General features: G+C 42.1%; 1 long non-coding RNA gene across 1 annotated transcript; it reads right to left on the bottom strand.

Annotated features, from left to right (window-relative positions):
* Nucleotides 1-5,314: 5,314 nt before the first annotated feature.
* Nucleotides 5,315-12,257, bottom strand: LOC134143064 (uncharacterized). Its single transcript, XR_009959024.1, has 3 exons — nucleotides 11,945-12,257; nucleotides 9,442-9,583; nucleotides 5,315-5,510 (listed from the first exon to the last, which is right to left on the bottom strand). It is a non-coding gene; the product is annotated as an uncharacterized LOC134143064 (long non-coding RNA).
* Between the last annotated feature and the right edge of the window lie 633 nt (nucleotides 12,258-12,890).

Genomic DNA, 12,890 nt, shown 5'->3' with positions numbered 1-12,890 from the left:
CATCAAAAACACTCAACTTCCAGAGAATAGGTTATCCTTAACAGGGATGTCTTTCTCACATCCCCATACAACATTTAAGGTCTCCAGAAAGTACTGCTTTAGCACTCTCAAAAAAAAAAAAAAAAAAAAAACAAAACAAACAAAAAAAAAACTGTTTAGGAACCAGTCAGGTTGAGGTGCAAGTCTGTGGAAGAGATCTTAAGCAGAATATTCTTGGCTTGTGACTGCTATCCCATGCAGTGGGAAGACTACCCAAATCCCAGGATCTCCTTGAAATTGTAGCATCAAATTAACAGAATAAGGGATGCAGGTATTTCTGGGTTTGACTCTGGCAGAATTCCAAAGAGATACAGATGTTCTTGAAATTTTTTTCTGATATCTTTCTGTACAAACTTTTTATTCGGAATAACAATACTCAATCTCTTTCACAAGTGTATGATTTCTGACAGAAGATGAGTTGCCACAGAACTAACAGACTACTGAAGCACAGAAATTAAATTTAAAATTTGAATATGATATGTAAAAATAAAATGGATCAATACAACAGGAACCTCAGTGGAAAACAGTTGAAATAAGAACACTTTGAAGGAATACAAGATATTTGTATGGGAGGTAAATCAAAAACTGAAATATGCATTGTACTGAGAAAGTGAATAATATAACAACAAAAAGTCTGAGAAAGTCCTCTAAAGATAGACTGCCCTCCATTGGGAAAACATTCTCTTGCCTTTGTTGCTGCAAAACTCGTCCTTTATTAAAAGCTACAGCATGGTGGTGCAGCAGCATAACTACCAAGATGTGTGAGATGAAGGAGAAAAGGAAAAAACGATTTACTGCCATACATCAGAAAAAAATTTGGCTTGTTAAAAATAAATTCAAAGTATTGGGTTTTTTTGGGGGGGGAGTAGTTAAGATACTTAATATCAGTGACAGAAATTCAACATATAGAGTAGCTAGCTGACAATCTCATCATACCGATGTTTCTAGGGGCTGGCTTCAGGGAAGACTTCATTCCCTTGAATTCTCTCTCTTAGTAAAGAAACAATCAATACATCAATCCTGCCTGCCAAGAGAACACATTTAACCCAGGATTCAAAAAGTTTTTGATTAATCAAGATCAACAGGCTAGCTATTCAAAAGGCAAGCAAGGATTTCATCAAAATGACTAATTTTGTTAGGGAATGATCATGCTATAATCAGCTTGGAAATACAGTTCAAGACAAGTAACAGCAAAGCATATACTGTCCTAGAACAGGTAGAAAACAGATAGATCTGGAGAGAGGATATTCTGTAACTTCTCTTTTTTTCAGTTGACAAGACCTGAAAAAAATATGCTTGCAAGAGATATGCCAGAATAAGAGCCTGTAGCTACTTTATTGCTGCTGAAAGGATAGAGACCTCACAGAAGCTACTTTTCATAAACGGTGAAACTAAACAGGTACTAGAATTAGCTATGTACAAATAACTAACCTGAATGTAATTGAAGATGCTTTTAAGACAGACTGCTAGTTGCTTTTTGATTTAAATGTAAGACTTTCAGCATCTCCTATACATTTGTTTGTCACAAGCAATTTCTTTTCTGTTTGCCAGATTTTAAAATCTGGCTAGCTTCCATGTATTTCCTAAACAGTTGTCCTGTAGGTATAAAACTGGTCTCCATCCAGCTCTTACATCTTGAGCTCTGCTGAATACCTTTACACAAAGAACAATGACTGTAGCCTGTAGATATTTCCCATTGTTAGTGCCCACCTCCCTACTAAAAGACATGCAGATGGTTCGGGAAATTAAGAGGAACCTGAGGGCCTACAGGTCCTTATCCTAGAAAATTCTGCTTGCAGGCCAGTCCAGAACAAGCTATCTGAATAGCCCTAGCCTAGAAAACGTTTGACTCTTTAAGGTGTTTGGGTTTAGAGGCCAGTAAAACCAATGCAACACAAGTGAGCAATTGCAAAATAAGTTTCTGAAATACAGGCAAATAACTGTATTAATATACAAAAGATAAAGAAATTATATGTTCATACATATAATATAGAGGAGGAGCTGTGGGAGAGAAGAAATCTAAGGAATCTTTCCCATGTACAACAGCCATTAGCAAAGAACAGGATATGACAGCAACCCTGAACAAGGCAATGTTTACGAGATGTTATTCAAAGCTGTCTCCCCAAAACAAAAATCAATCTGGCCTTGCTTGCGTCAACTAGTGGAGTTGAGTTCTGTGCTCCCACACATGGTGGCTGATTTAGTGATAACATTTCATAGGCCAACTAGAGTGCTCATAATGACATTAAGTCTCAGTACCAGCAATGGGTTAAAACCCCCAAAAGGACATAACTCCAAGGAGAAGAGTGGCAAATATTCTCATATGAAAACCAAAATGTTCAAAACTGCATACAGCATTGTGTAAAATATAAAATAAAGCAGCCTACTTCAATTGCCACTAGGGTTTATGCTATCAGCTAAAATCTGAAAATGTTTTTAATTATGCAGTTAAAAAATCCCTGCACCACAGTGATCAGGTACCATAACATTAAGTTACTATGCATCATCTCAACAACAAACAAGATTAAGCATAGATGTTTCATCTCAAAGTTGTGATAGTGCACATGATTACTGCAGCTCAACTGTTAACTAAGTCATGATGATTCTACTATATCTAGACTGAAAAAAATGCTGTTATAAAAAAAATCTCTAGGATTCTCTATACAGCAAACTTACTGGATTGTAATACGCAAAGATCTCTTTTTAAAGCTACATTGCAGATCTTAACTCAGGCATTCTGCTATCTACAGAGGTAGTGGCAAAAATTCTCTCAAATCTCAATGACAGCAGCTCAGAATTTTATCCTGTCTCCAGAAAGCTTCTCATTAATGCTTTTCTTAGCAGATAAAAGACAATTCTAGAACCAGAAGAAAGTTATTATTTGGTTGTCTAACCTCAAGAGGGGAAAAAGACATTTTTTCTTTCCCGTGTAAATGAGTTAAGTCAGAATTTGAAAGTTCACCAAACAGGTTTTTTCTCTACCTCTACACGGTATTTCTCTTATAAACAAGGATAACCCCTAACTAGACAGATTTTTTGCTCATGTCACATGCATGCAGTCATGATCAGGCAAAGGTAGGGAAGAACAGGAACACTAGCACAAGTTGTCCTGGAGCTCCTGTTAACTCTCTCAGAAGCTTGGCACTTACTAGGAGTAGAAGTGCTTACTAGCTGGCAGATCAGACAACTTGTTGGAATTATTCTGATTAGAGAAATATATGCACACAAACGTAGATAAAACGGAAAACCCTTAGTCTGGGAGTACAACATATAAGCTCTTAACACACTGTCCGAGACCTGTCCTGGAACTAGGACAGCAGGAAATAAATAGCACTAATAACAACTGGTAATAGGAACATCAGCCAAAAACAAACAAAAAAGTGATGCTTGTTCAGTGAAATACCACTTAACATTATGAAAGTCTCTGTACAGACTCACTACTGAAGCTTGGAAAATCCAGATGAGATTTATACAATAGTTTCTTTCAACAGCACGTTCGGCAGCAAGATCTTTCAGAGACATGGCTGTCGGGTTCTGCCTAATAAAAACAAGTGTTTAAGATCCTCTAAAAGCACTGCACATCCTGTGACGACTCTGGGCAACGTGACTGCCAGAAAGACTTTAAGAACTTTCTCAGCGTTACATCTAGTGACAGAGGCTCCTGGTCCTCTTCTCGCAGGACAGCTCACGTGTCCTCACGAAGGTGCGCACCCACTCTGTACTGACTCCTCGTGCACACAGCTGCATTTCAAAGCATTTCAAACTCCCGCACGGTCTTCATGTACCTTCCTGCACACCCCCGGGGGCACCACCGCGAGCGGCGCTGATAACCGTACGCCGCTACCCCCCGCCGCGCCGCTGCTCCGCCAGGCTCACGGTGCCGAGGGCCGCTGCCGCCAGCGGCGGGCGCCCCGGCGCTGCCCGGCTCGGCCGAGCCCCGCCGCCCGCGGAGCGGCGCTCGCGGGAACCGAGCCCCGCTGCGCAGCGCCGGGGCTGCGGCGCCTCCCGCGCCGCCTCACACCCTACCGCGGGTCAACGGTCCCCGCGCCGCCGCCTCAGCGCCAACGGTCCCAACGCCGCCTCACCCCCCGGCCTCTAACCGCCAACGGTCCCAACGCCGCCTCACCCTACCGCCCGCCCCTCACCGCCAACGGTCCCAACGCCGCCTCACCCTCCCCCCCCGGCCTCTCACCGCCAACGGTCCCAACGCCGCCTCCCCCCCCCCCCCCGGCCTCTAACCGCCAACGGTCCCAACGCCGCCTCCCCCCCCCCAGCCTCTAATCGCCAACGGTCCCAACGCCGCCTCACCCCCCAGCCTCTAATCGCCAACGGTCTCAACGCCGCCTCCCCCCCCCCAGCCTCTAATCGCCAACGGTCCCAACGCCGCCTCCCCCCCCCCCCCCAGCCTCTAATCGCCAACGGTCTCAACGCCGCCTCCCCCCCCCCCGGCCTCTAACCACCAACGCTCCCAACGCCGCCTCGCACCCCCCTGGCCTCTAACCACCAACAGTCCCAACGTCGCCTCACCCCCCCCCCCCCGCCCCTCAGCGCCAACAGTCCCAACGCCGCCTCCCCCCTCCCCCCCCCCGCCCTCTAACCGCCAACGGTCCCAACGCCGCCTCACTCCCACCTCTGCCCCTCAGCGCCAACGGTCCCAACGCCGCCTCAGCCTCCCCCAGCGCCAGCGGCCCCTGCGCCGCGGCGCCGCCCGCGCTCCCGGCAGCTAAGCGCAGGGCCGCGCTGCTGGGGCCGCCGCCGGCCGCGCTCCGCCGGCCGCTCCGCGAGCGCCGCCCGCCCCGTCCCGTCCCGTCCCGTCCCGTCCCTCCCGCCGCCGCGGCACTCACGCGCTCCGGCTCGCCCGGCACCGCCGCCTCGTGCACGCGCGGCGCCGCCCGCCGCGGCCGCCCGGGCAGCGCCAGCGCCTCCATGGCGGCGGCAGCGCGGCCTGCGCGCCCGGCGGCCCCGGGGCGGGGCGGGGGCGGGGGCGGGGGCCGGGGCCGGGGCCGCGGCTGCGTCCCTGCCCTGCCCTGCCCTGCCCTGCCCGCGGCGGAGGCGGCGGCAGCCCGTTTCGGGGTGTTCTCACTTTGCTGCCTACAGCCGCTGTACGATGCCGGCCCGAGCTCCTCGGTGCTGTCAAAACGCAGAATAAATCGAGATATTTAACTCGATGTAAATTGTGTCAGCGCGTGGCGTGGATCTGCGTCCTGCCAAAGGCATTATCGCACACGTCTCATGCAACCGCTCTGCCGTTTTTATTCTGCATGTAATTACGTCCTTGCCGAGGGTAATAAATTGCAGCGGGTCTCTCTCAGCAGGAGGAGTTGGCTCTGTCCGCTTGCACATGTCCAGCTTTGGCTCCTACTGCAATACTGCGGTGGAAATGGGACGTTTCCTTCAGTAACATCAGTATTCAGCCGCAAGTGATCATGTCTATGAACTCGCGTTTCATCTTTGTAACTTCCTGAGCATTCCTGCAATTGGTAACAGAACAGCTAAAAGTTAGGAAGGAAATTTCAAGTGGTCTTCAAGTATGAGGTGATCTTACATGTTCCTCTGCTTTAAATTCTGCAGTAGGTTGGAATGATATTGTAACTGCAGGTAGCTTTTGTTCTTCCCCTTGAGTTTCTTTGGGTTTTGAAGGTATTAGGACCAAAAAGAAAATGCTATCTGCGGCCTTTGTGTTTGTGCATGTATAATTTCATGTAACTCACAGTCTGATTTCTGTGCCTCCAAGCTGTGGGGGTGCCATAACATCAAAGAACAAAACCCACAACAAATACGTTTCGCTGCATTAGTGGCTGAAAGTGGTAATGTTTAAAATTGACACAGTAGATTAAAAAAACAAAAAGGAGGACAGACCTAACCAGGGAAGAGTAAAAAGCTTGCTCTGTTTATGTGCTGCCCAAAGAAAGCACCATAAAAGAATGAAAATCTAACCTGTTCTTATCTAAGTGTATTTCATGAGCATTTAATTCACAGGTGTTTATCCATTTAGGTAAGAATGTGATCAAGGTTGTTGCTAGCATTAAGTAGATCTTATGGTGTAACTAGGTGAGTAAACCTCCTTTAAAGTCCCCCAGAAGGTTAGAAGCCAAGTGGAAATTACAGATACAAAATTACACAGGCCAGCATCATGTATGTTACCAGCACAAGGGAATAAAAAGTCCGCTCTTTAAATATGACCCGCTATGCCGAGGAGTAATAACTGAACACACCGCTGACAAGAAAAGGTTGATGTGGTCAGATACCTTGTCTACATGCAAACATTCCTGTAAATGAATGTCAGGGACTTAACCGTTCACATGGTGTCATCCTCCACTGGTTGCTGCTATTCTTCTTGTTCTTTTTAGTACAAGTGACCGTGTAGGTTGAGGTGGAAGGCTATGCAGCAGTCCAGAAGTGGTACTTTCAATATATAAGGCTGCATAACTAAACGCACACTGTGGCTTTCAGCTGTATGGCTTCTCTGCTAGTGAAGAACACACTACAGTATTTATTCCTGTAACTCTTTTTCTGAGCATTTCTGGCTCTTCCCTGTTTTTGGATGCACAAGGGAGCACATAACAACAGGCAGCTGTATTTTTTTTTGTGTTAACAAATAAATTCAGACAACTATATAAACCATTTTAGCTTCCTTTTCTAGTGTGTGTGTGTGTGAGACAGAGGATACCAAGCGCTCCTTCTCAGAGGCAGCTTTCCCTTTCCTTTGGAAGGTGATGGTTTTGACTGCTTATATGGTACACCATTGTTGTCTAAGCCTTGGACAAAAAAATCAGCCAAAAGCAGTGTGAAATATATTTTTTAATAGCTGAGCATTCAATCATGCTCCAAAACGTGCCCAAACTGAAAAGTCAAGAGGCTCCTAACAAGTGATCGCTATCTTTCATATGGCAGTATCATAGGCTGTCTAATCATAGAATCATAGAATCGGTAAGGTTGGAAGGGACCTCTGGAGATCATCTAGTCCAACCCCCCCGCTCAGCAGGGTCACCTAGAGCCTGTTAGCCAGGGTTGCATCCAGGCGGGCCTTGAAGATCTCCGGAGAAGGAGACTCCACAACCTCTCTGGGCAACCTGGTCCAGGGCTCCGTCACTCTCACAGGGAAGAAATTCCCCCTCACGGTCAGGCGGAACTGCCTGTGCTTCAATTTCTGCCCGTTGCCTCTTGTCCTGTCACACGGGACAACTGAAAAGAGTTTCCATTGTACATAATCTAAGATCATCTCTGGTTGATTTTACTTTTGTAGTGTTTTAACAATATTTAGGTAGCTCAATGCTTATTAATAGTAACTCCAATTACTGTTTTTATACGTATTTTAAAATTTAGATTCTGAGTCATTTTTTTCCTATTCTTATCATTGTGACAGAGCTGTAAAAAAAGCAGAGCACAATCCATAGTCTTCATTTTTTTCTGGTTCTTAATAAATTGTATGTTTAAGTGAAATTAAGGTTATTTTTCTTTCATCTTCTCCGCATGATGTAGATTTTTTTTTGACCAGAATGACAAGGTTTGTTTAGACAGGATAGTTTTCTACCTCATAGTCCTTGCAGCTTATCAAGCTTATTTCTTCCTTTCTCTTTTTTAGTGTCTTTTTTTCAAATGAAAACAGTATTTTTTCTCTTGAATGTAATGATATATAGGCAGTTCTTCAGCAAGACTATTATTCTTATTCCATCATTTAAAATAAATGAACAAGGTTTAATTTACAGATAAGAAAATGGAATAAGAATGACTTTATGGAACTTGAGTTTTTATCTATATTATTGCTTCTCTGCTGCATGTTAAGAACATACAGTTTAAAAGTTATTTACTTCCATACTTATTCCACATTAAGTCACATCAAAATGCCTGTATTTCAATGTGAAAATGTCCAGTTTCAAAACAGAATTGTCCAAGGATCGTCTTCTAATTCCCGCCCATGGTAACACAACACCAAGGCATTAGTACCGCTTTGGAGCTGGGACCAGGCTTCACAAACTGCTTAGACATTCCCAAAAGGAATGGATTCCAGCTTCACATTCACTCTGAAAATGACCAACAAAATCCTCTTTCCTAGAGGATTCTCGAGGTGTGACCGAGCAGGATTCAGCAGTGCTCAGTATTCACTGGCACTCCATGTCCCAGATGCCAGTTAGAGCCCTTCATTTTACTTTTGCTGGGTCTTGACACCAGCACAGACCAATATCCTCAGTCAGGTGTAATAAACTGCTTTTCTCTTCTGCCCTGCTAAACCAAACTATTTTGCAGGAGAGAACATAGATTGTCATGTTATCCCTGGCATTCCTCCTAAGAGCTTATTCTTCATGAGGGATCCAGTTGTGCTTACAGTATATAATGTTCTTTGAGCCTGGGGTGCATAACAAAAAAATAATCTATGCATTCTTTTTCTTTTAACTTAGCATTTGACATGCCTGATGGAAAAATAACCCTAAATCTGAGTAATCCAGTTTGCTGAACATCTGAAGCATAAGTCTTTTCAGAGTTTGAACCAAACCCAAATCTATTCATATCAAATCAGATCTATATAATTATTTCAAAACCACTTTCCCATTCCACTCCCATAGTCTATTTATGCTTCTTGCCAGTATAACTAGCATTGTTAACTGGCTTCTCGTTTAAACTCGCATGTTTAGAACAATAGGATGCACTATAAAAAGCATGCATTTTGTGATACATCCATCTAAATGTGTCAGCATACAGCAGGGGGTTCTTTTTGCAGGTGCAAGATTTGGAAATGTCAGTTGCATTAGAAAAGCTTCTTCTGACTTACAAACTGCAAAGTAAGTTTAAGTAGCATCTATTTGAGCAGGATTAATATTAGTTCTTTCCCGCCATGGATATTTTGCTGAATAAGAAAAAGCTTAGCTTTGAAAAGAGTAAAAAAAAAAAAAAAAAAAAAAAAAAAAAAAAAAAAAAGCAGGTTTTCAGAGCTCACTTTAGTAAGTTACAAAACATATTCAGAAAAGCAGAAAAGGGTAATCTTGTAAACTGACTAATTGCTTATGCTGTGAAGATAGTGTGGCCTGAAGTAAAAATGCAAATGGTGTAATTGCAAGATTTAAGCAGTTTACTAACAAAGGTAGAGGAGATATAATTTACAAACCTTTCCAAGACATCTTGGGAACTAAGAGGCTAGGGGTGATAGAGATGTTAATTCTTTATGTGAATACATCTCCAGATACAATGTCTTATGTTTTCAATTAGACCACATCTGGTATTAACCTGAGGTAAGTAAACTCTCAAAACCAAGAGCAAAGCTTACACTGTACAAAGCGGCGTGACACGAGAATGTGGTAAGGAGCAGCTTGTTGTCTGCCCACATAGTACCTGGGCAGGTGTAGGTGAAAGTTACAACGCTCTGTCATTACAAAAATCAAGCCCTTTACTTAATTTTGTACTCACTGTGGTGGGTGACATATTGTGCTATCCACTTCTCTTTTGTTTTCACACTGGTGTTAGTATGTGCTGCTGGACAAGAGCACAGGGCAGATATCCCTGTCAGGGTCTCAGGCACTAGCTCTCAGCCCTGTGTTCTGCAGGTGACCTGACGAAGAAAAGCACCGACAGAGAAACAGAGATTTAGTTTGGTTGTCAGAAGTACCCTGTTGCCACCTCCAGACTATTAACTACCTTTGTGGTTGCCAAACTCATAGTCAGACCTTTGCCTCTGGGCATTTTATGATTTTTATTTGGAGTAGTTTGCCCTTTTTTGCATCATATATAGAGGAATTACTCTTATCACCCTCAAAATCACATTCTCAGATTCAGTGTTCTTACATTCTTTTGAGAAACTGAGAACACATGGGTCTACATTTTAAAGAAGTACCTCTATGAACGAGTCCCATGAGATTTCTCTCAATGTATGGGCCAAAAAGAGCAGACTGTTTTTGGCAAGGTCTGCTTCTTCTTTCATCTCTCACTCATCCTGTTCTTTGAAGAATAATTTCCTTTTCTTTGTCACTGCACAGACATTTCATGGCTATTGGTTCTATATCATGGTGTTCTAAGACCTCCAGTCCACAAATAACTGTAACTGTATTTTTATTCTTCTCTCCATTTACTCCAAAAATTTCCCATTTCTCCATTAAGCTCGGGTGCTAAGTATTTCTCTATGCTTTCTCTACTGTTCTTAACTCCCTCCATCATTTTGTGTGGTACCAGGTAACTTAAAAGCAGAAGGAATTTACCACTAGTAAATAGATTTAGTGATCACAAACCTGGCACACCTTCTGACCTGTTTCCTCTTACATCTTGCTGAGTGTTGCTGGAGAAACCCTTATGACTGCGAGAACTGCAATTACAGAGATTAGGTCTGTATCCTTAGGCCTTAGACTGGGACCTTAATTTTGCTTTTTTCCTAGATGAAAATATCAGTATCTCCACATTTGCTGTATTTTATTCCTTGTTAAGTTTCCCTTCTCTTTGTTTTATTCTGTGTACACAATTCTGACATTTTCATTGAGAAAATTCCTATTATACTGAGACTTGACATGTCTTAAAGTGAATTCCTGTTCTTTTTCAGAATTTTTGCTTCCCCCTCCCCTTTCTTTTCAGCGTTCATACAACACAACATCTTCTTCACCCAAACCTATATATTTTCAGGACATAAATGTTTTTCATTTGATCTTGTGTCATGCATCCAAAAGTCCAAGCATACTACTGTCTTCCTCTGTATTTTTGCCTATCATTAGAAGTTTTTTCAGACTCTGTTATGGTATCTATTCTTACTATTTTAATTGGCCTCTGCCTAGCTCCTCTTACCATATCATATCACACATCTGCACCACATCTAAGCAATTTTTTTTCTCTGATCGTGTTCAAGCCACCCTCAACTCCCTAGAATAAAAGGAAAGAATAAAACTCTCTTCTATGAACTGATGTGAATGGTGGGAAGATGTGGTTGCACACTATGTACTGAATCTCACCTTTGGTTCAGTGCGGGTAGGTTGTTGCCCATGAATATTTCTTGCTACATGAATAAACGATTCTGCCTTGATTGATAAGGATTTTTAAAGGAAGGGAAAATCCCAATGTGATAATCATGTCACTCAACAGATAAGGCTCACAGTCAAGGGCCCTGGTGAAAAACTAACAGTCACAAATAAAACAATTTTATCAATAAAAGTAATCTATTATAATATGGATTTTAATTTGTCTTTGAATGGAACCACTATTTCCCTCAAACTGTGTTTTTTTCCCTAGGATCAATCTTAATTTGTACAGTCCAGTAAACTTCACGAGTTCAGACACTTAAGAAGCTATTTTTTTGCAAGCATCAACAAAAATATACTATTCTTAATCACTTTGAATAAATGAGATGCCAAATTTGTGCATAATAAAAAGTCTTCTAGAGCAAAGGGCAGACTAGATTCCCCGAAGTATAGCTACTGATATATCAGAATAGAAAAAGGCTGTAACCACATAAAATAAGAAAAAGTGTTACTTATGCACATTCTAAAGCTGTTTATTTTGGTTTAGATATGCTGCTATGCAGGTACTGATAAATAATATTCCTATGTAAAAAAATGCTTGTATATATCTTGAATATTTAGCAACTTTCAGCTACTTTAATTTCTTTAAACTGGAATTATGTAGTTTCTCTACTGTCTCTTCTGTCTTTGTCTATGCATGGGTCAGGAAAACTGTATAAAGTACCAGTAACTTTTCTGCAGTGCATAAAGTAGTGTGTTCAGGGATTGTATAGAACTAGAATTATGCTAAAACGCATCAATATTTTATGGGAAATCCCCAGCTTGAATATAATCAAGCCTGTGCCTGTAAGAAATACCCCTTTCAATACTTCAACAGAGCACTATAATATAGTTATTAGCAAATGTAAAGCCAATACACATTTCTTTTGTAAACAGACTAATGTATTCAGGCAGAGCAAGAAAATATTACTGACATTTCAGAGCATCCATGCCGCTTTAGGTGTGCTGCATCTTCAGCTTTTGTTTTATCCAGATTTGGGTATCGCCTCTGTAATCAAGTTCTTTGCAACTTGAGGTGAGTAGTAGATCAACTGGGCACTGTGGGAGGTTTGCCAGATTAATTTGGCCTGCTGCCTGTTGTTCAATCTGGAGTCGTTGAAGCCCTGGTTTCCGTGGGACTGTGCTGCCAAATACTCCATATGGGATGCCCAGAAATATAGCCTAATGTTAGGGAGATTTAGTTCTCCTGTGTCTCAATGGGCCTATACATTTTTAACAGCAATCCTTGTTTTTACCTTCCAAATGAACCTTGAAAAGGTCTTGTGAACCTTATAAAGAATGAGGTTTTAAATTAAGTGACACACTTGTAGTTGACATAGGCTACAGAGGAAGATACTTATTTACAGAAGCTACACTTTACAGATAAAGTAGGATGAGTCTTCTTAAAATAGAATTGTGTCATTTGGCTTTGGCCTGCAGGCTAGAGAGTGCTTAAGCCCTCAATCCCATATTGGTGTGATTTGAACAGCACATAGGTTACTACCATGAGCTGAATTCCTTTGCAGTGAAAAAGTAGCTTCATTTGTTAAAAATGAGTTAAGTAATAGGACCAACAATATGGAGAGTATGTGACTTAATTATAAGAGATAATGAGACTATAATACCTTTTTTTTTTTTTTACTATTGGAAACATCAGTCTTTTCCAGTACTGTGTCTGTCTATAATATATCAATAATTATTAGATAAAACAGAGTGAACATTTTGTGTGGTACCAGGTAACTTAAAAGGAAAAAGATTTTACCATGACTAAATAGATTTTTTTGTGGAATTAGACATTATAGTCTTATTAGACATTATAGTCTTATTAGACTTACTATTAGAATTATATACAGTCTTACATCATAACATTGTGTCCTATGC

Source organism: Rhea pennata, chromosome 7 (genome assembly GCF_028389875.1).
Source record: "Rhea pennata isolate bPtePen1 chromosome 7, bPtePen1.pri, whole genome shotgun sequence".
Classification (NCBI taxonomy): Eukaryota; Metazoa; Chordata; class Aves; order Rheiformes; family Rheidae; genus Rhea; species Rhea pennata.
This window is presented reverse-complemented; position numbering and strand designations above follow the sequence as displayed.